Source organism: Cornus florida, unplaced genomic scaffold, assembly GCF_030987335.1.
Source record: "Cornus florida cultivar Cherokee Brave unplaced genomic scaffold, ASM3098733v1 CherokeeBrave_3.0.0_Hap2_Chr11, whole genome shotgun sequence".
Lineage (NCBI taxonomy): Eukaryota > Viridiplantae > Streptophyta > Magnoliopsida > Cornales > Cornaceae > Cornus > Cornus florida.
In genome coordinates this window covers 76442714-76463715 of record NW_026775581.1, presented here as the reverse complement: position 1 = coordinate 76463715, position 21002 = coordinate 76442714, and positions in this window count along the sequence as shown.

Genomic DNA, 21002 nt, shown 5'->3' with positions numbered 1-21002 from the left:
GTCATTAAGGCTGTCTGATGATCGCTCGTTCCCTCTCTCTATGCTCATACCTGTTGATTTCAGAACCGCCGCAAGCACCGCCGTTCCATCCCACCAAGTATTGTAACCCAATCACAGAACCGCCGGTAAGGTTCATTTCAAGTCACGTGTTAATGAGCGCTGAAAAGTGCGTATTTAAACCCCTTAAGCTTAAGTATTCTAGTACCTTTATCTATTTTACTTTACCATTTTAGATTGATTTCGTATTATTTCCATTTTCAGGCACTTATCCTAAAAATAAGCTAACTCAGCCAAATAAGAGCTTAATTGAAGCAATTCTGGGATTAAACGAAGAAAGGAGCAAAATGGAGAAAGAAAGAAGCAAATGAAGCCAAAGGTGAGAAGCAGCAAAGTTTGATCGATCTAACTTCAAGGTTCGATCGATCGAACAATGATCGATCTCAGTACTTCAAGATAGATCCAAACCTTGACCCAAAGCAAAAATTCTAAAAGTTCGATCGATCCAACACCACTCTTTAATCGATCGAACACTTTTGTCCTTATTCAAATGATTGATCTTATCTACAGCTGTACCACCCACTAACCACTTTTGTCCTTTTCCCAAAAATATCTCCTAAAATATCTCGGATTTGTCTTTTCCCAAAAAGCTCAACCAGTTGGATCGATCTAGCTTCAGTTCGATGGATCTCAGCTAGTTCGATTGATCCAAGTCCAAGGTTCGATCGATCGAACTTCCTCCAATGCGAAAAAGTTAAAAAGCCAGCTTATTTAATCCATCTTCTATCCAATCATTAGAGAATATTCTTTGCACGACCCCAGCTCATTTGGTGTGTCATTTAACCTACCTATATAAGGAATATGATGCACTTTTTGAGGGAGCTTTTTAGAAAATTTGGTAAATAGAACTTTAGAGGCTATTCTTAATGTAGAAGAAAGGAGGAGGAGGCTAAAGACACCATTGGAGAATCTTCATCATCCAATGAGCAAATCTCAACCATACCAAGGAGCAAATCTTAACCATAGAGTTAGCCCTTGAGGGTTGGAGGAGCATTACCATGAGTGGCTAGACATCCTCTTGGGGCTAGAGTTAGCCCCAAGCATGCTTTCTATATCTTAATCTTGTGTATTATTGAGGGATTAGTATTGTAATTAATGTTTTGACACTTTGATATATATAAATCTTGATTATTCAATGATTTATGTGGTTTAATGCTTCCAATTGATCATTTCATTCTATCCATATATCTATGTATGCTAGAATAGATGTTCATGTGCTTGTCTCTAGATTTTGTGTTATTGACGCATGTCTATGTGTATTTATGCTATAGATTTAGAGATTTTCAAAACATAGTGCTTAATGGAATGCTCTTGTGATTTTCTTGATGGTTCATACTTATTCCTTGATGGATTGTGCCTCTTCCCTAGTTTATTTTCATGCTAGTAGTGTAGATGTAGTGTAGTTGTAGTGTAGTGTTAAATGGGAGGACAATCCATGCTTGTTATTTGATGACCCAAGCTTTTGAATGCAAGTAGCATATGTTTCTAACCTTGTGTTGTATTTGGATTGTGAGCTTAATGAAATGATTAATGACTTGTTTTGATCTATTGTGCCTTTCACATGTTGTTTAGACAATATATGCTTCATTGCTTAGATATATTGTGCCTTTCATATGATGTTTAGACAATACATGCTTAACTAGTCATCCTTGCTTGTTGAATCAACCAAACACACACACACACACACCAATATTGCAACACACCATTTGCCCTCATTAGTCACTTGTCAATGGTATAGAAATGCATTGCTTGGTGGTGATCTGTAAACCCCAAGACTCTTCTCTCTCTTACTTACTCTTAATTACATTCTTTTGTTATTACTTAGTTTAATTTAGTTACTTTTTAGTCTAATCAACCAACCAGCCAATTGTTTGATCACTCGACTTACTATTCCTAATAACGATTCCATAACCTTGTTCGACCCTCACAATCCCTTGGAACGATCCCTACTCGCCCTAGCTATATTTGTAATGAAAGGTAGTAGTGGCTTTTATAAATGTAAAACTCTTGGCCCTTGACTTAAAATTCACACTCTCAAACTTGACGGTAGTGTGGCAGATCGGCCACGTGGGCTCACCACTGAATCATTGCTTCCCCACCATTTTGAGCTTGCCGTAAGCCTTATTTGCTGCCTTATTGGGCATCTTCATGAACGCCGACATTCTCGCCGTCACTGTGGTCGTTGTTAAAGCCATGTTTAGATAACCACAAGTGTTTGGCTCCTAAAAACCATGGACCTTTCCAAGTACGGAAATGAGGGTGAATGTCGGGCGTGCCAGGAACTGCCGTGGTTCCAAAGTGGATATCTGAATAATTATCCAGTAAGAGATTGCAGGGATCAGGCGATTGTATGAAGGATTGGAATTGCCACCTTCGAGGGTTCTTTTTACCTTGAAAAAGGACATTTGGATTAATCTATGGCTAATGGAAAAGAATGCGGTATTGAAAGTGCAGGACTTTAAAGTAAGGTGCTAGAAAGTTAGAATGATAAGTGCAGGACTTGAATTAAACATATTAAATGTGCATTACATGAATGTAAAGATATTGAAGTGCTGTATTGTTGTGTGATTTGAACAGGGTTTACAAGTGAAGCCTAAGTGCTCTATTTATAGAGCTTTCCATGCATGTAGCTTGGTATATAGAGCCTTAACAACTTCCATTTGTATTGATTTCAAGCTGCCAAGTATTCCACGTTTTTCTGGCAGTTATAACTTCTTTCTTCCATCTTTTTCTATCATGTCTTCCACGATTTCTTGCTCCCTTTCTTTTGTCACGAATATCTCCTCCTTCATACACGATTTAACTAGACTTGCCCTCCATGACTTACGACAATTTCCCTTCAGTTGGTGGTAGCAGTTGCATGAGATACCACCACTTTTAATTGACGTATCCTTAATTGGCCAAGTGTCCCATGATTCTTACAATCTCTTTCTTCCTTAGAATCCTTCTTCTCCTCTAATTCCATATACACATGAATGTATATAGGAATTATCACAAACCCACGTTTCCGATAGTTGATTGAACTTCCCTACTTGAATCTTCTATAACATCGTGGCCTTCTGAATTTTAGCATCTTCTTCATCATGGATTATAACTGACATAAATATATAAATATATATATACATATTTATTTATGGATACAAATCACTCCACACCCTTTCCTTCCATAGACCACGCCCCCTTCATTTTAGGCTGACCTTTCCATATTACCTTCACGACGTCGTAGTTAACTTTCATTCTCCTACTGATTTTACATCGTGGGTTGTGGTTGTAGCCCATTTCCTTTCAGCCTTATCTTATCTGGATTTAGAACTCCTAGCGCCATGGACTCCTTCTTCACAGTAATTTCTACATCGTGGGTTAAGTCTGATAAATATATATATTTATAGTAACAAATTAAATTCCCACGCTTCCTTCCTTTTTGCAATATTGCTTTGACTTGGCTAAACAATCATTGAAGTCTCCTAAAAATAAGGAGAAAATCAACCCCACGTTTTCCTTCTTTGGTTAGATCAACTTTGGTCTTACACCTCAGGTAGGTCTCTATTTTATTGAAACCAAGATAATAACTCTTTAACATAATTAATATACCATGGTCAGGACTATGGTAAGGCCAGTGAAACTCACCATGTATGGTAAAAATTCATTTCATATAGGAAAATGTGGGCCCTTACTTTTTAAAGATGGAAAGTCCTAATTGAACTTGTCTCTTTCCTTTTAACAAAAATAGAAAAATAACCCATATAGCAAAACTATACTGGCCCACTTGTATACTATATAGTTCCCAATAACAATTCATAAAAGTTGCGATCCAGCGTGGTAAGTTCCATTGGAACTCGCCACATACTTCCTCCTATTAATGGATTACACAAGATCAAACTTCAGCAAGTCCATATTACACTTCCTCTTTTGGACATTTTAAAGCATTAATCCAGTGTGGCCAGTTCATTGGAACTCGCCACATGTCGCTTTTCCTTTGGGCCAAAAATAATGGAGTAAACATATGCCCCCAAATTCCATGTTATGTGGAACAACTTTATGATAAGGCATGGGATTTGAATTTCGCCATCATGACCAACTTAAATTCCAACTTCCTCTTTTCATGCAGCTCACTCTTTAGTCCGTTCAATATTAATTTCTTCCGCCGCTAATTTGAAAACCACCACATATCTTGAGAAGATCTTACCCATTTATAGCAAAGAAACCTCATTCTTTCTCTTTTAAATTTTGAACTTTCCAAACAAACCCCTTTAAAAACTGTCATTGGATTTAGACAACCTAAGTAATCATTAGGTGAAGAGTTTCTATATAACACGATGCTGGCTCTTTGATTTCCTCCATATCAGTCTTCATTTGCCGCCATTTTCAAAAGGAACAATCCGTATCCTAACATGAGTCTTGTCCATTTATGGCTAAAAACCATCAAACTTCCTAATCTTAAATACTTCCCTTTTGAATTTTGAAAACTCCCAACTACTAAACCTTAAAAGGCGTAATTCTCTCACTGCATCTGTATATATATATATATATATATATGCATATCTATCTGCTACCCTTACCACAAAGCCTTTCTCTTTTCCCTCATTCTTCTCCTCTAACCAAACCCTAAAATAGCAAAACCCTAATTTTGTAGAAGTAACGAACCATGGCTCCTGTCAAAGTTAAGAAACCTCTCAAACAAACCACTAGTTTCTCTCTTCCAGCCCCTTCAGTTCAACCTAAAATCAAAACTCGAAGCCCTAGTCATCAAGTCCAATTACATCTGCAATCCTTGAATCCTGCTAGGCTGCATCTCGATCCTCTGGTTCCCCTTGAAGATTCTTCAATTGGGCTTGGACCGGCCTTTGCAGGCATGGTCCCTTCTGAGTTGGCAAAGTTCTATCCTGCTACGTCTCTTCTTCCCTTTGATTCAGAGTTTCCCCTTATTTCAAAGAAAGGAAAGAAAGTAAAACCCACCTTTAGCATAAGGAATTGGCCACCCTACTACTTTTCCTGGACTTCTTAGGTAAGTTGTCTTTCTAAAGATGAACATATTTCCTCTCAATGGAAAAAACAAGGGATCCTTGAAATTATTCTGATTAGCAAGGCCTCAATCACACTTGACCCAAATTTCCTATTTTTAGCCCTTTTCTTCTGGTCTATAACCACGAATGCCCTCCACCTGAAATATGAAATGATGTCTCCTACTCTAAGAGATGTTTGTTGTATTACTGGCCTCAAACCCCATGGAGATGACATTAGCGCCACTCTCTATGTTGACCAATTCCCTTTTCTAACTAAAACTACTGGCAGTAAGAAATTCATTTCCTCCCACCTTCTTTTCATCAAGCATTATAAGAAAACTGGCCAGTCGAAGAGGACGGACACATAGTTTTCCTAATCTGTTGGCTTTCCGGCTATTTACTATGCGTTCCATCTGGCCAGGTTACCAAGGACTTTGTTCAAGTTTCCATATCCTTAGCTAGGGATGGAGATTTGGCGTTGGCTCCTCTCATGCTCTCCCATCTGTATAGTGGTATAAATGACCTCCTTGCTTCCAAATTTTTAAGATTTCAAGGCCTTTTCTATTCCAGATGTGGCTTAAGGTATATTTCCAAGATAGAACTTCCCCTCTTGCCATGCAAACTGGAAAAACCCTTCTATGCTACCCCTTGGCAATAACAACCCCTTCCTCTTTTAGTTTTACTGAAAACTTTGAACATTTCTATAATCAACGTGAAACTGGGGATGACAAGTTCTTTGATCCATTTACTTTCCTTGGTCCCATGCCATCGTGGTTAGTTCCTTCCCCTAGGGTTTCCACCAAAAAACATTCCGGAGAGTGAAAAAATATTTGGGCAAGTTTTCTACTTGCTTGAGACCTTCATTACAGCATAACCAATCCTAATCTAAGGAATAGCTTTTGTGGTGTGGAATTCTACAATCCAGCCCAACTGGCTAGGCAAATGGGGTTCACCCAACTTATTCCCTTACCACCTTATAAATCTCAAAATAGATTCTTTGATCAACGGTTGCGAATCACAGATGTTGACAAATTTGTAGCAATTGACAAGGCTTACGATTGACAGAGCAACTTTCAACTTTCAAGGCCATACTAGTAAGCCTCAGTCTTCCAATGAATTTACTGTATGGTGGATGGCTTACATTTCTTCCACTCGGACAAAGAATCATAAGGCTGTTTGTGACGCTATTTTAGCCTCCTAAAAACCCTTGTCTCCAGGTATAAATGTGTTTTACTTCAAACTTTCCTCTTTCCTTTTGTATTGTTGTCAATATTCCATATTATGAAATTTGAACTGTTGAAATCTAGACGGAAAAGAAGAAATACCAGAGGAAAGTGATGATGACAAGGGTGGAGAAAAAACTACTATCTTACCCAACAAGGCAGAGGAAGTGGCTGAAAGTGGTGATGTAAGTCATGAAAGTATTTCTTCTAGTGATGATAAAGAATAAGAAATTGAGGAAGAAGAAGAAGAAGAAGCTTTATATAAAGCAAAAGGAAAAGAAACAATCTCTCAGGTATTTCCAACAAAACTAGACTTAACTTTTCCAACATCTAGATTTCTCTAACATCTCCTTTTGTAGGGACTGGTTATTGTAAAGAAAGAGTTTCAACCCCAACTTTCTTCCTCTAGTGAAGATTCTTCCGATGATGATGGTATTTCCAAAGGGCAACCTCATACTCAGCTTTCTAGCAAAACACTTACCAGGCGTAGTCCTTCTGGAAACATTGCTGGAAAGGCAAAAAGGAAAATTGATTTGGAAAAGGCCGAAGAGTTCAAACAGCCTAGAGACTCTCTAAAATGAAAAAATTGAAACCAACTAAGGAGATTGTTTTGGTAAGTCTCATTTTCTATCTCACTCACACTTTTAATTTCCTGAAGTATTCATAATTTCCCCTTATACTTAATCAATAGGGCTCTTCCAATATTCCATCAGATGTACAAGTTACCCAAGTCTGCCTATTCTAACTCCCACTATTGGAACATCTATTCCTTCTGGTATTGGTGGAACTTTTATAGGCTCTCCTTCTTTCATCCCAGAGGCAAGTCTTTATGTTTTTAAACTTCGCCTCATTTCTTACTTTTTGTTTAATAAGCAAAGCTTTTCTTTCCTTCAGGCCACCACTTCTTTGTCCACATCAACATCTTTCATAATGTATAAAGGAGCTCTTCCAGTGCTGGCCGATCTATACAAGGTGATCAAGGCCACTCAATCTTCAAGCACTTCAACCTCAAGTGCCAATGTACTCATGCTTCCAGATCCCTCAGAGGATCTTATCATAGCAGTTAAAGAAAAATTGTTATCTTATCTCGCTTATGATATGGAAAAATTTGTAACTTTCCATCAAGACTTGGCCAGAACTATAGTCACCCTGAAGAAACACTGTGGATCTCCTTATTACATTCAAGCTGCCTTGACCAAATTGCAGCATCAACTTCAATTCCTTATTTTCTATGTAAGTTCCAGTTCTTCCTCTCTCTCAGAATATGAAAGAAAGGCTAAACTTAGGGACAAAGCCTTTGAAAGTTTTGATCTTACTTTAGCACCCTACCCAGAGATCAAGGCACGGGCTGAGGAACTTGCAGCCAAGAAAAACACATTGACTGAGGAGCTAACCAAAATTCAAAAGGAACTAGAACAAGTGGAACGTGATGAGTTTGAATTGGACCAAACTGGTAATGCCATTCTTACTGAATCTGAGCCTTACAAGAAAGAATGGGAAAATCTAGTAAAAGAATTTCCTTAACTTGAATAAACTAAAACCAAGGCATTGGCTACCCTTGAAGAAGCAAGGAAAATTTGCATGGAACATGGAGGTGTTCTTGCTTCCATTTAATATGGTTCTCTTATGGTATTTCTGTGGTTATTAGTAAGAAAACATAAATAGATTACTTTTGAAATCTTTGGTATGGCCAGCTTTTGAGGGTTAGCGGCCATTTTTGGAATATGTCATGAAATCAAGTATCTAATGGAAGTAATGTTCATTTCTCAATTCTTTTGTATGAGCCTCTTGCATGAAAAATTTCTAAGTCATTGAAACTGGAAAATTCGTTCACATATATTAACAATAAGGCATAGCCACAACATGACTTTCCATAACAAAGGAATTTAGAAGAACAAAAGAACTTGCTAGCATAGAAAGAACATATATATACAAGAAAGATAAGTAGTTCCCAGTATGAATAAAACTTAGACCATGTAATGTAGCCTCTTTCTCAATGAAATATCCCATACTTAGAAAATCATCTGATTTTGGAAATATAACTAAGTATTCCTCATAGCTTTAGCCAATGAACTTTTCCAAGTACTTAGCTTCTCTTCTCTGAGATGAATCCTTCATATATTTTGACTTAACTATTAGAATGGCCAAAGTATGGCCATTATGATTCCTTTCCAACTTTCCAGTTTTCCTGGAAAGGAAGATACCAGCCACGTTATGCGGCCGGTTGAATGATGATGGATTTCTAGTTTTCATAGATGGAAGGGTGATACTCTTTCAAGTATACACCATTCACAGGATGCTTGTGGGATCCTCCATCTATGTCCATTAATCTATAAGCCCCTTTTCCAAGGACTCGTTCCACCTAGTAAGAACCATATCATATTCCTTGTCTTTGACTCCTGGTGGAAATCTAACTTGCCATACCAGGTCTCCTTCAACAAATGTCTTTGCCTTAACCTTGTTGTTATATGCCCACATGACTTTCTTCTTTTGAGCAATAATATGGCCTAAGGCATTAGGGCTTTATCAAGGTCTTCGAATTCCACTAACATGGCATAGTTGTAATATGATGGAGTAAGCTTGTTTTGGAAAACCAACCTTGCAGACCTTATAGTCATTTCCATTACAAGAACGACATCATGTCCATATGTAAGCATATATGGCGTGACGCCAGTACTTGATTTTTTTGAATTTCTATAAGCGCAAAGAGCCTCAGAAAGTAGGTGATGTCACTCCTTTGGATGATTCTCAATCATCTTTTCAAGGATATTGAGAATTACTTTGGTGGAAGCCTCACCCTGTCTATTTAATTAGGCAAAATATAGAGTGGAACTGATCACTTGGACTCCACACTCAGCATAATAATCAAGAACTTTGTTTCCAATAAAGGAAAGGCCTCTGTCTGTGGTGAGAGTCTCAGGAATTCTAAACCTATGAATAATGTGCTTCTTGATAAAATCAATCAGTGTTAATTGCTCATAGGTCTTTAATGGAATAGCCTCCACCCACTTTGTAAAGTAATTCGTTGCCACCACAATATGAATATGGCCATCTGCAGATGGTGGTGTTAACTTTCCATTAAAGTCCAAAGCCCACCCTTTGAATGGCCATATTTTCACTACCGGCTGCATGTTAATAACTGGAACTCTTTGGACCGGGCCATGTTCTAGGCATGTAATGCAAGTCTTTGCAAACTCTATGCAATCTTTCAAAATGCTTTTCCAATAATAACCATACCTTCTAAGTAGCCATATCATCTTGATTCCAGCTTGATGTGCTTTATATATTCCAAGGTGTGATTCTGCCATCACTCTTATGGACTCATTCTTACGAAGGCATCTCAGTAAAAGTCCATCTTCTTTACTCTTTTTGTAGAGATCTCCACCAATCAAAATATAATACAGTGCCAGAAGCTGAATTCTCTTGTCCACATTGGCACTAGGCTCCTGTAAGAAATGGATAATTGGTGTTCTCCAATTGTGATACCCCCAGATTTCCAGATGCAGGTTGGCTAGGCCCACACCCGAATACCCGAGAATATAAAAAACAAATAGCAATAATCGAACATAGAATACAAATAGGATAAATGAGAAAAACCAAAATGCTGATCAAAAACTAAATAATAAATAAAACCTCATAAATAAATTTCCATTAATAAATTTCTTTGATACAAGTAACCTCCAAATATACAACTCGGGAATCCATACTATGTGGACCCTTAGAAAAATCCCAACTGTACAAGTGACCACATCAGAACACTGAAACATAACGAAAACTTCAATGTAAAAACAAATTTGGAAGAGTGAGCTAGACAATCCCTATTCCTGACGAAAACCTGAAAAATGATGGTGGGTCAGCTCACAAACAAGTTCTATTCTAACTACAGTCCAAGCAGAGACCCGATACGCACTAAGGGATAATCAATGGACTACAAAGGGGATCTCAACTTGAATTGAAGGTAACATGCAAAACGCACCTGAGTGGGCATAAGTACTTAAGCCTAACAAGATATACCTCAACCTATTATAGCCAGCTACGCATCTATTGCATATACGCTCCCTAACCGTCGACTGTGAGACTCAAGCCCATATCGCGGTACCATAATTATATATATAAATTCCATCCAAAACCAATGTTGTGCCGGCCAATTGTTCGTCGCCAAGACATGACATATAATTAGGATTTAGACTATACTTTATCCTGATACAAAAACATAAACAAACATTCGGTATATCGTTCAACTGTTTAAGTTGATAAGACATGAATCCATGTAGGATTTAATTGTTTTAGTTAATCCATTCTATATGTATGAATAGGTAGGAATTAACGTTTTGATTAATCCATCCCTAATATGCCACCGTCCCATACCAGTGCATATAATGCATATGATTCATAAATAATACAACACTTAAAACAGTACATCAAATAAAATCCACAAAATCCATATAATTGATAGAAACAAAATCTAAGGTTCATCAATTAAAAAAAATCCAGAATAATTTCCATGTAATTGATGAGACAAAGTTTAATAGTTCACCAATTAAAAATCCAGAATCCATCCATGTAATTGATAGAACAAAGTTTAATAGTTCATCAATTAAAAATCCAGAATACATCCATGTAATTGATAGAACAAAGTTTAATAGTTCATCAATTAAAAATCCAGCGTAAGCATAACAAAATCTAATATATATATGACCCTATTATGCATTCAATCCATATTTAAAAATCATGCTCCAATCATCTAAGTTGCTAAAATAAGATTAAGCAACTAAATATTTTATATCTGTTAACAGCATGCGAAATTATTTAAACTTTCACACTGTGTAATTCATTAGCATATAGAGATAAATTATGCCTCACAGGGTTTTTATACACTCTGAATTAATATATAAAACCCTCATTAATATTCCAAAACAATTCGACTAACCCAACTTGTCCAAACAGTGCCCAAAACCACTCCAGAACGCACTAAAACAAGGGAGCCTGATCTCAAGTTTTGAGAGCAGGCTCTAACCAAGCATGGAGTCGGCTCTATGTTCCTTGGAGCCGGCTCTAGAAGGGTGGGAGATGGCTCTCAATCCCCCAGAGCTGGCTCTTCACTTGAGGGAGCCGGCTCCCACTTCCATGGAGCCGGCTCTCTACCTCTCTGAGAGCCGTGAACCTTCTCTGGCCTTTTGCTTCGTCTCCGGCCACTTCTAACCCTTCTGTTCTTCAAAATTATTGATCTTAATAGTCTAAATTATTCCCAGTAGCATCCCAATCAGTTATTTACCATAGTTGGAACTAAAAACAACGCTGAAACTAGTACCGATTCATTATACTTTACAAACAGTCAATGAACTCCAAACTTGCAAGAATAATTACAGATTAAATTAAACACATACAGGCGATTAATTTAACATATACTAAGCATGCAAGATTTATTTAATATCTGATTAAACTCCTAGAGATCATCTAGGTATGCACAGAACACAGGCCAAGGGGAGAGAGAAAGAATAAAACTTGCCTTTAGGTTTCGGTTTAAAACCTTTCAATGTTGTCTCTGAATTCTCCGACGACTACAGACTTCCGTCAAACCACCTACTGCTCTGGTTCAATCCCACAAGCAACCCCTTCCTTCCTCTTTGGTTCGACCTTTAATCCACGGCCAAAATCCTAACTGGTTCTCTCTGTTTTTCTCTCATGTTTTTTTCTGTCTGTGAATAAGGTTTCGTTGATTTCTAAACCCTAAGCTGACGTCTAATGTTATATTTATATAGGCTTAAGAAAAACCTAATTTTAATTCTGAGAGGAGATGGAAAAGAAAATAAAATAAAACTACACTAAGTCGGCTAACCCGTGAGAATATACGAAACCCTAAAATTATATTACACATTATATAATGAATAAAAATATAATTCAATTATTAATAATTACTAATAATTAAACTAATCCACATATACATATATACCCATATATACATGTATAAACATCCATGGGTATTAACCATACCCATTTACTCTATACCATCCAATCCCATCCTTAAGAAATTTAACACTTTAATTGAAACAATTAAATTAACCATTTAATTCAAGTCACCTATCTTATAATTTCAGTTAAACAAACAATTCCAGTTAAATAAATTAATTAATTTAAACCATTAATGAACATCGACGTAAGCATATAATTTAATTAATACAAAGAAATCAATTTAAACAATTAAAAAAATCACAATTTAAACAAATAACATGAAGCCACATAAACACATAGCCACGTAAACAACTAAAAATGCACAAGAAAGAAAATTTTAAATTCCAATTATATCCTTTTGAAAACTAGGGATATTACACCAATCTTTCAGGTCTAATCCATCTATATCAACATTAAAAATCTTCCATGTCTTCTTAGCAGGTTTGATTCTTTTTGGCTCGCCAGCTTGGAAATAACCCGCCATCTCATGCCGTGACTCTACAGAAGGGAGAGTCCTTCTTTTGATTGTGATCAAGGTCTCTTCTACACCCAGTGGGACTTTCAGTCGAGAGGCTAGTTGTGCTAAATCATCAGCCTTCGTGTTCAAATGTCTTAGCCAATATTTGAGTTGGAAATCATTAAACTGACAAAGTAATTCCAAGGCCAAATAATGGAAAGGCCTCAAATGCCAATTGAAACATCTATATTCTTCAGAAAGTTAGCTAAGTATCAAGTTGGAATCTCCAATAATCTTGACCTTATCCACCTTTAGCTCTAGTAGGAGTTCCAGCCCAATAATTAGTGCCTCATACTCAGCTTGGTTGTTTATACACTTGAAATCGAAGAAGAAAGAAATGTAGATTTTCTTCCCTTTGGTAAAATGATGACTATTTCAGCTCCTCCCCCATTATGAGTGTTTGATCCATCAAATATGAGAGTCCAAGGTGTATAATCAAGGTAGAGATTATCCACCTTGTCATATACTTCTGAATTAATCTTGGTGGAAGGACGATCTGCTAAAAATTTTACCACCGCCCTTCCTTTAACTGCCTTTTGTGGAATATATTTGAAAGAAAACTCCATTAAGGCCAATGACCACTTTCCAATACGTTCAGTGATCAAAGGCCTTGGAGGTATATACTTAATCAAATCTGTTTGAGAAATGATATACACGACCACTGGCAACATGTAGGTTCTCAACTTTATAGCCACTTAATATAAAGAAAGACATAACTTTTCAATGGAGGTGTACCTACATTCCACTGCAGTGAGCACCTTACTTAGATAATAGATGGCTTGTTCCATCCCCCATTCATTGTTCTGGGCTAGAAGAGTTCCAATGGATTCATCGGCGGTCGATAAGTATAATTTTAAAGGCCACTTCTTGATTAGAGGCATCATCACTGAAGGGTAGGCCAGGTAGCTTTTCAAACCTTCAAAGGCTTACTGGTGTTGTTTTGTCCATTTGAATTCTTTAGCACCTTTCAATTTCAGCAATGGGGAGAAAGCATGAGTCTTTCCAACATGGTTGGCAATGAACCTCCTTAAATATCCAACCTAGCCAAGAAATCTTTGCAATTCTTTCTTAGTAGCCGGTGGCTTTGCTTCAATAATTGCCTTTGCTTTATTTTGGTTTATCTCAATACCTCTTTGGTGGACCAGGAAACCTAGGAAATTTCCAGCTAAAACACCAAAAGTGCACTTCAAGGGATTCATCTTCAACTTATGTTGTCTCATCCTTTCAAAAGCCATTTTCAAATTCTGAAGATGTTGAATCTTGGTTAAGGACTTGATGACTACATCAATGTATACTTCTAGAAAATGGCCGATCATGTTATAGAAAATGGCATTCATGGCCCTTTGATGTGTTGCTCTGGTATTCTTTAACCCAAATGGCATGACAACCCATTCAAAGGTTCCAATGGATCATGGACAACTGAAGGCTGTCTTAGCAATATCTTCCTCAGCAATATAAATCTGGTTATACCCGGAATGTCCATCCATGAATGAAAGAATTTCATTGTTGGTAACAAAATCTACCAACTAGTCATCAACAAGCATGGGATATTCATCTTTTGGAGTTGCAAGATTGATATTTCGGAAATCCACATATACCTTTAGCTTGCCATTCTTCTTAATAACTGGAACTATGTTAGAAATTCAGTCAACATACTTAACGGTTCTTATAAAACCAGCCTTGTGTAGCCTTTCTATCTCTTCTTTGACCTTTAAAACAACTTCTTGGGACATCCTTCTTTGAGGCCGTTTAAAAGGCTTGAAGCCTTCCTTGCTTGGCAGCTTATGCTCTATCAGCTCTCTGAAAAGTCCTGCCATTTCCTCGTACATCCATGCAAAGTAATCTTTGTATTATTTAAGTAAGGAAATCAATTATTCTTTAAAGGTTGGTTCCAGAAGCTTACTGATGTAGGTAGGCCGAGGGTTTTGCTCCGTTCCAAGATTAACCTCCAAAAGTGGATGTTATACTTTGGCCTTGAGATCATCTAACTTCATTGGCGCTGCCTTCAAGTCTGTCAGCTGGATAGCATCCAACTTGTCTTCAGTATCTTCCATAATCTCCAAAACATTGGTTGAAAATGAAGTACTAGCAGCTGCAGTCCTTTCTAGCTATAGTTCGGCTAGATATGCTTTCAATTTGGCAAGGTAGCAAATAACCGCCTGACCAAGTATCCTATCTTCTTTAGGTTTCTCTTCTATAAAAACTTTTGTTTAAAATGTAATGTTGAACACTGTCCTTGGGTAGAATTATTGGCCTTGGTGTTTCTTGGAAAAGTTCCTTTACATCCTCTTCTGTGAGAGCACTCCTTATGGTGGCCTTCCTTAGACGACCCTTGCTATCCTTTCCAATAAATCTTATTGGAACGAACTCTTCACTATATAGCTCGGCATCCACATGGTAGACTCTTGCCACAAATGGCCGGTAATCAGCCTCCACCACCTTTACCTCATCTCCATCCCAAAATATCAACATTTGATGGAGTGAAGATGGAATGCAAAAGTTTGGGTGAATCCATTCGTGGCCTAAAAACAAGTTATAGGCCGTTGTGGACTCAATAACAAAGAAGGCTATGATGGAAGTTCTTTCTCCCATCGTTAATTCCAACGGTAGAATGCCTTGTGTCTTCACTATTCCTCCCGTGAATCCACTAATGGATACATCAATTGGAATGATGTCTTCAGGCGACTTTCCAAGCATACGCATGACATTGACTGGAACAACATTCAATACTGAACCATTATCTAGCAGAACTCTTGATAGGGGCCTTCCTTCTACCATTACCTTGATATATAAAGGTTTGAGCTGCTGAGTTATGCCATATGGTGGCTTTTCCAACATAATTTTTTTTTAGTTTCGTGGGGCTGATTTCTTCAATTATAACCCCTTTTAAGTTTTGGAAATGCTCAGCTTTGTCTTCGAAAACTTCTTCTATGTGGATATTATTATTCGGTTCTATTATGAATGGCCCGGAACTAGACTGTCCAGGGCTTTCCATGGGAGGACTTGTATCTACTACATCTCCTTCCATTAAAGTTGGCTGATTTGGCTGTGGCTCAAAAAATAAGGGAAGAACCACTACCATATTACAAGTAAATTCACCTGGAAGGCTCCCAAAACAGATCTTCTTGCTGCTGCTGGAATTGTTGGAGATTTCCAAGTCTGTTTCATCTTTTGTAGGAGGGCCGTCTGCAGTCAAAGAATTTCCAACTTCTGAAACCAAGTCCAATAAATCATCAGGATCTCTAACTCCTCATTTAGCTGGAAGTTCTAATAAGTTTGATGGTTTAGCCATCTTCTTTGGCCAGTTGGACCAGTCATGGTCTTTCTCCCATAATTTCCTTCTATCAACCTTCTTTCTTTGCTGCCTTCGCTTTTGTTTGTGGGTCATATAGGAATCATCATGAATAGGGAACTTGGGATGATCAAGCCTTTTCCACCTTTCATTTTGCGAGGTAGGAGGCTTAACCATTCTTGGACGGAGATGCTCATTCCCCTTCCTAACCCATACTTTCGAGGCCATTTTTGGCCTAGAATGCCTATCACCTTTAGATCTTCTGACTTACCAACTGCTGCTTTCATACTTTCTACTAGGATGAGACCTTGCCTCATAAAGAACCCTGCTTCTTTCCACGCTCCTAAGAAAGAATTCTGGTTTTCTTGCTGCTGACCTTTTTTCTGTATGGACCCGGATTTCCTTTTCTGGAATGGTCACAGTAACTGAGTTCCCCCCTTTTGGAAGAGTAGTCGGTATTGGATCTTCTGTTTCTGACCCCGGTCGTCACTGGAAAGGTACTCATTCTGCTATTCTTTTGGAAAGTCTCTCTATAGCAACCTTCATTCTGAATTTTGCACTTGAGGCAACAACCCTACTGGATTAAGGCTATCTGAGCCGCACGGAGTTGCTTTTCCAACTCGGCCACTATTTTCTCTATGGATAATGCAACTTTAGGAATTTCCAGTTTTCTACTGACCTCTGGATTTGCCAAGTCCACTTTTTTCCTAGAGTGTTTCGAGGCAAGAGAAGTAACATTTATGGCAACAATCTTAGGGAAAGGATTTCCATCAACACCCCTGATTTCTGTTTTTTCTGAAAAGTTTAACCTGCTATCTTCAATTGTTTTTTGTATAATATTGCGAAAAATTACACAATTATTAGTGGAATGCCTCTACGAATTAGGAAACTTGTAATAGTTTTTCTTTGCCATTTCAGAGGCCGTTGGCATCTCGTGGCCTGCCGTGAAGATCAATTACTTGTCAACCATAAGCAAATCAAAAATTTGCTCGACCTTAGAGATGTCAAAAGAATAATTCCTGGAAGGGTCTTCCCCCTTCCACTTGGAACCAGAGGCGACCTGCAAGTTAACCGTGGCTGATTTCGGTTTTGCCAAAGCCTCACAAGTATAAGCCTTTTTTTATGTTGAGCTCAGTCACATTCACCTCAAATTCTCCTTCAACTTCAGTGATGTACACCTCATAATTAGGATCAAGATAGTAGGTGCCCTTGGAGGAGCTCTTCCGGTCTTGCTCCTCATAAATGAGCTCTCATACTTAGCCACTCTACCAGCCAAGTCAAATAAGTCATAAAATTGTACTCCTTCAAACTTCTTAGAAGTTCAAATTCTAGGCAGTTAATAGCCATCTTCACATATTCTTCTGGCGGCAAAGACAAATTACATTTGTACTGGTCCTCCTGAATCTGGAAAGGAAGCTCATCACCGACTCTCTAGGTAGTTGATGAAGTCTGGAAAGGTCTGCCATAGACACTTCAGGCTCAGCTCTATAGAACTGAGTATGGAATGAATCCTCAAATTGCTGCCAACTTTGGATGGAGTTGGCTGGCAAGTTGGAATACCACCTGAAAGCATATCCAGTCAATGTGTTTAGAAGCAAGCGTACTTTCAGCCATAGATTGGCTGCTGCTTCTCCATAATATAGATTGGTCACCCTTTCCAATAAACATTGCAAACTCTGGAATTCTAAAATTCCTTGGACATTCAACTTTATCAATGAACTCTGGATAGGACTTTCTGTAAGTTGTCCTTTCACCCCTTCGAGTTTGGCCAAATTCCTATTGAAGGAATTCTGTAAATTGGCCTCTATCAAGTGCCATAGGCTGTAGAGGGTTATTGTCTGGCCAACCTTGAGGTTGATTGGCCACTTAATGCCCTCTACCTGCCATTAGTAGTGGGTTGGTATCTCCATAGTTATTCCTGTCATAGTTCCTTCCTCCTTGGTCAAGAAATGGCTCCCTTAGAAAAGGTTGCCCCCTAACCGCCATAGGAATGACCATGGGTGGCCTTGCTGGAACAGGTGCGGCTGGCTGAATGTTCACAGGTGGAACGTTCTGATGTGCTTGAGGGATGTGGTATGGCCATGGTTGGCCAGGCTGATCATGCTAAGTCTGCTGTGAAAATGCCACAGGTGGAGGATTCTGAACTTGCTGAATGGTTGGCATGGACGCTGCTTATGGAATAGTCATCTGTGCCACTGGAGTAGTCACAGGTGCAGCTAAAATGTTAGTATGTGCCATTGGAAGGGATTGCACCTGTTGCTGAGTTGGAGGGAACGGCCCTGCATGTTGTTGAGAGGAACTACCTTCAACAAATGTGGCCGGTTTACTAGTTTGGAAGACTGACTGTTGAGACCTTTTAGAGTTGTTTGGCCGAGGGGCCAAATCTTGGTTTGAGCTTCCAAGGGTCCGTTCCAACATAGACTCGAACCTTTGAGAGATTCGGTCTACCATTTCTTCAATCTTTTACTTATTAACAAGAGCAACTTTTGCATGGTCTTAACTAGTTTTAGATTGGTCTTGTGTAAGTCTGGCTAAGTCTTGGGTGACTCTTGCTTGGTCTTGCGCAAACCTATCTTGTTACATTGCCATCATGCGGATGTTGTCCATGATGGGTCCATTTGCCATTGTTTGAGCAAATCTTTCCACCATAGTATTTTCATCAGGTGCAAATCGTAAACTTTCCACTGGAAGTTCACTGGCTTGCATCTCTTCTAGTTCGGCAGGGTCTTGGATAGACTTGTCTTGCCTTCTTCCACTGGCCATTGAATAACCTGTTAAGAAGTCCCGCCGAGCATGCCAAGAATGTTCAACTCCTAAAAACCGTGGTCTTTTCTAGGTGTGAAAAGGAGGGTGAATGTTGGGCGTGCCAGGAACTGCTGTCGTTCCAAAGTGGATATCCGAACAATTATCCAGTAGGAGATTGTAGGGATCAGACGATTATATGAAGGACTGGAATTACCACCTTTTGCCTTGAAAAAGGACTTTTGGATTAATCTATGGCTAGTGGAAAAGAAAGCGGTATTGAAAGTGTAGGACTTTAAAGTAAAATGTTGGAAAGTAAGAAAGATAAGTGGATGACTTGAATTAAACATATTGAAGGTGCATTACATGAATGTAAAGATATTAAAGTGTTGTATTGCCATGTGATTTGAACAGGGTTTACAAGTGAAGCCTAAGTGCTTTATTTATAGAGCTTTCCATGCATGCAGCTTAGTATATAAAGCCTTAACAAGTTCCACTTGCATTGATTTTGAGCTGCCAAGTATTCCACGTTCTTCAGGCAGTTTTAACTTTTTTCTTCCATTTTCTTCTATCATGTCTTCTACGATTTCTTACTCCCTTTCTTCTATCGCAAATATCTCCCCCTTCAGACACTATTTAACTAGACTTGCTCCCCATGACTTACAACAACTTCCCTTCAGTTGGTGGTAGCAGTTGCATGAGATACCACCACCTTTAATTGACGTATCCTTAATTGGCCAAGTGTCCCATGATTCTTACAATCTCTTTCTTCTTTAGAATCCTTCTTCTCCTCTAATTCCATATACACATGCATGTATATAGGAATTATCACAAACCCACGTTTCCCATATTTGATTGAACTTCCCTACTTAAATCTTCTATAACATCGTGGCCTCCTAAATTTTAGCATCTTCTTCGTCATGGATTATAACTGACATAAATATATATGTGTGTGTATATATATATATATATTTATTTATTTATTTATTTATTTATGGATACAAATCACTCCACACCCTTTCCTTCTATAGACCACGCCCCCTTTATTTTAGGCTGACCTTTCCATATTACCTTCACGATGTCGTGGTTAGCTTCCATTCTCCTACTGATTTTACATCGTGGGTTGTGGTTGTAGCCCACTTCCTTTTAGCCTTACCTCATCTGGATTTAGAACTCCTAGCGCCATGGACTCCTTCTTGACCGTAATTACTACATCGTGGGTTAAGTCTGATAAATATATATATTTATAGTAACAAATTAAATTCACATGCTTCCTTCCTTTTTGCAATATTGCTTTGACTTGGCTAAACAATCATTAAAGTCTCCTAAAAACAAGGAGAAAATCAACCCCACAATTCTCCTTCTTTGGTTAGATCAACTTTGGTCTTACACCTCAGGTAAGTCTCTATTTTATTGAAACCATGACAATAACTCTTTAACAGAATTAATATGCCATGGTTAGGACTATGGTAAGCTCAGTGAAACTCGCCATATGTGGTAAAAATTCATTTCATATAGGAAAATGTGGGCCCTTGCTTTTTACAGATGGCAAGTCCTAATTAGACTTGCCTCTTTATTTTCAACAAAAATAGAAAAATAACCCATATAGCAAAACTATATTGGCCCACTTGTAATACCATATAGCTCCTAATAACAATTCATAAAAGTTATGATTCAGCGTGGTAAGTTCCATTAGAACTCGCCACATACTTCCTCCCTATTGGTGGATAACACAAGATCAAACTTCAGCAATTCCATATTATGCTTCCTCTTTTGGACATTTTAAAGCATTAATCCAGTGTGGCGAGCTCATTGGAACTCGCCACATGTCGCTTTTCCATTGGGCCAAAAATAATGGAGTAAACAACAAGGTTAAAACCATGTTTGGATATTGGAGTCCAAGGTTGGAAATTAAGGGCACTCTTGTCCTTTCATGCTTCTAAGGGTAGTATGGTCTTTTAAAAAAATTCAACCAAATTTAACGGCTAATTTTCACCGAACCTTGGCCAGATGGGTTGATCTGTAACTTTTTTGCATAGTTCAGGGAGTTTTTTTTGCCTTTTTGATAGTTCAGGAGGTTTGATAAGCGCCGAATATTGCATATTCAAGCGCCCTTAATTGCATTATTTAAGTCCATTGTTTGCTTATTTTATGTAGATTATCCCCATTTGTGTGTTTGTATATATTTTCAGGTCCTTTTGCCAAAAAGAAGTACA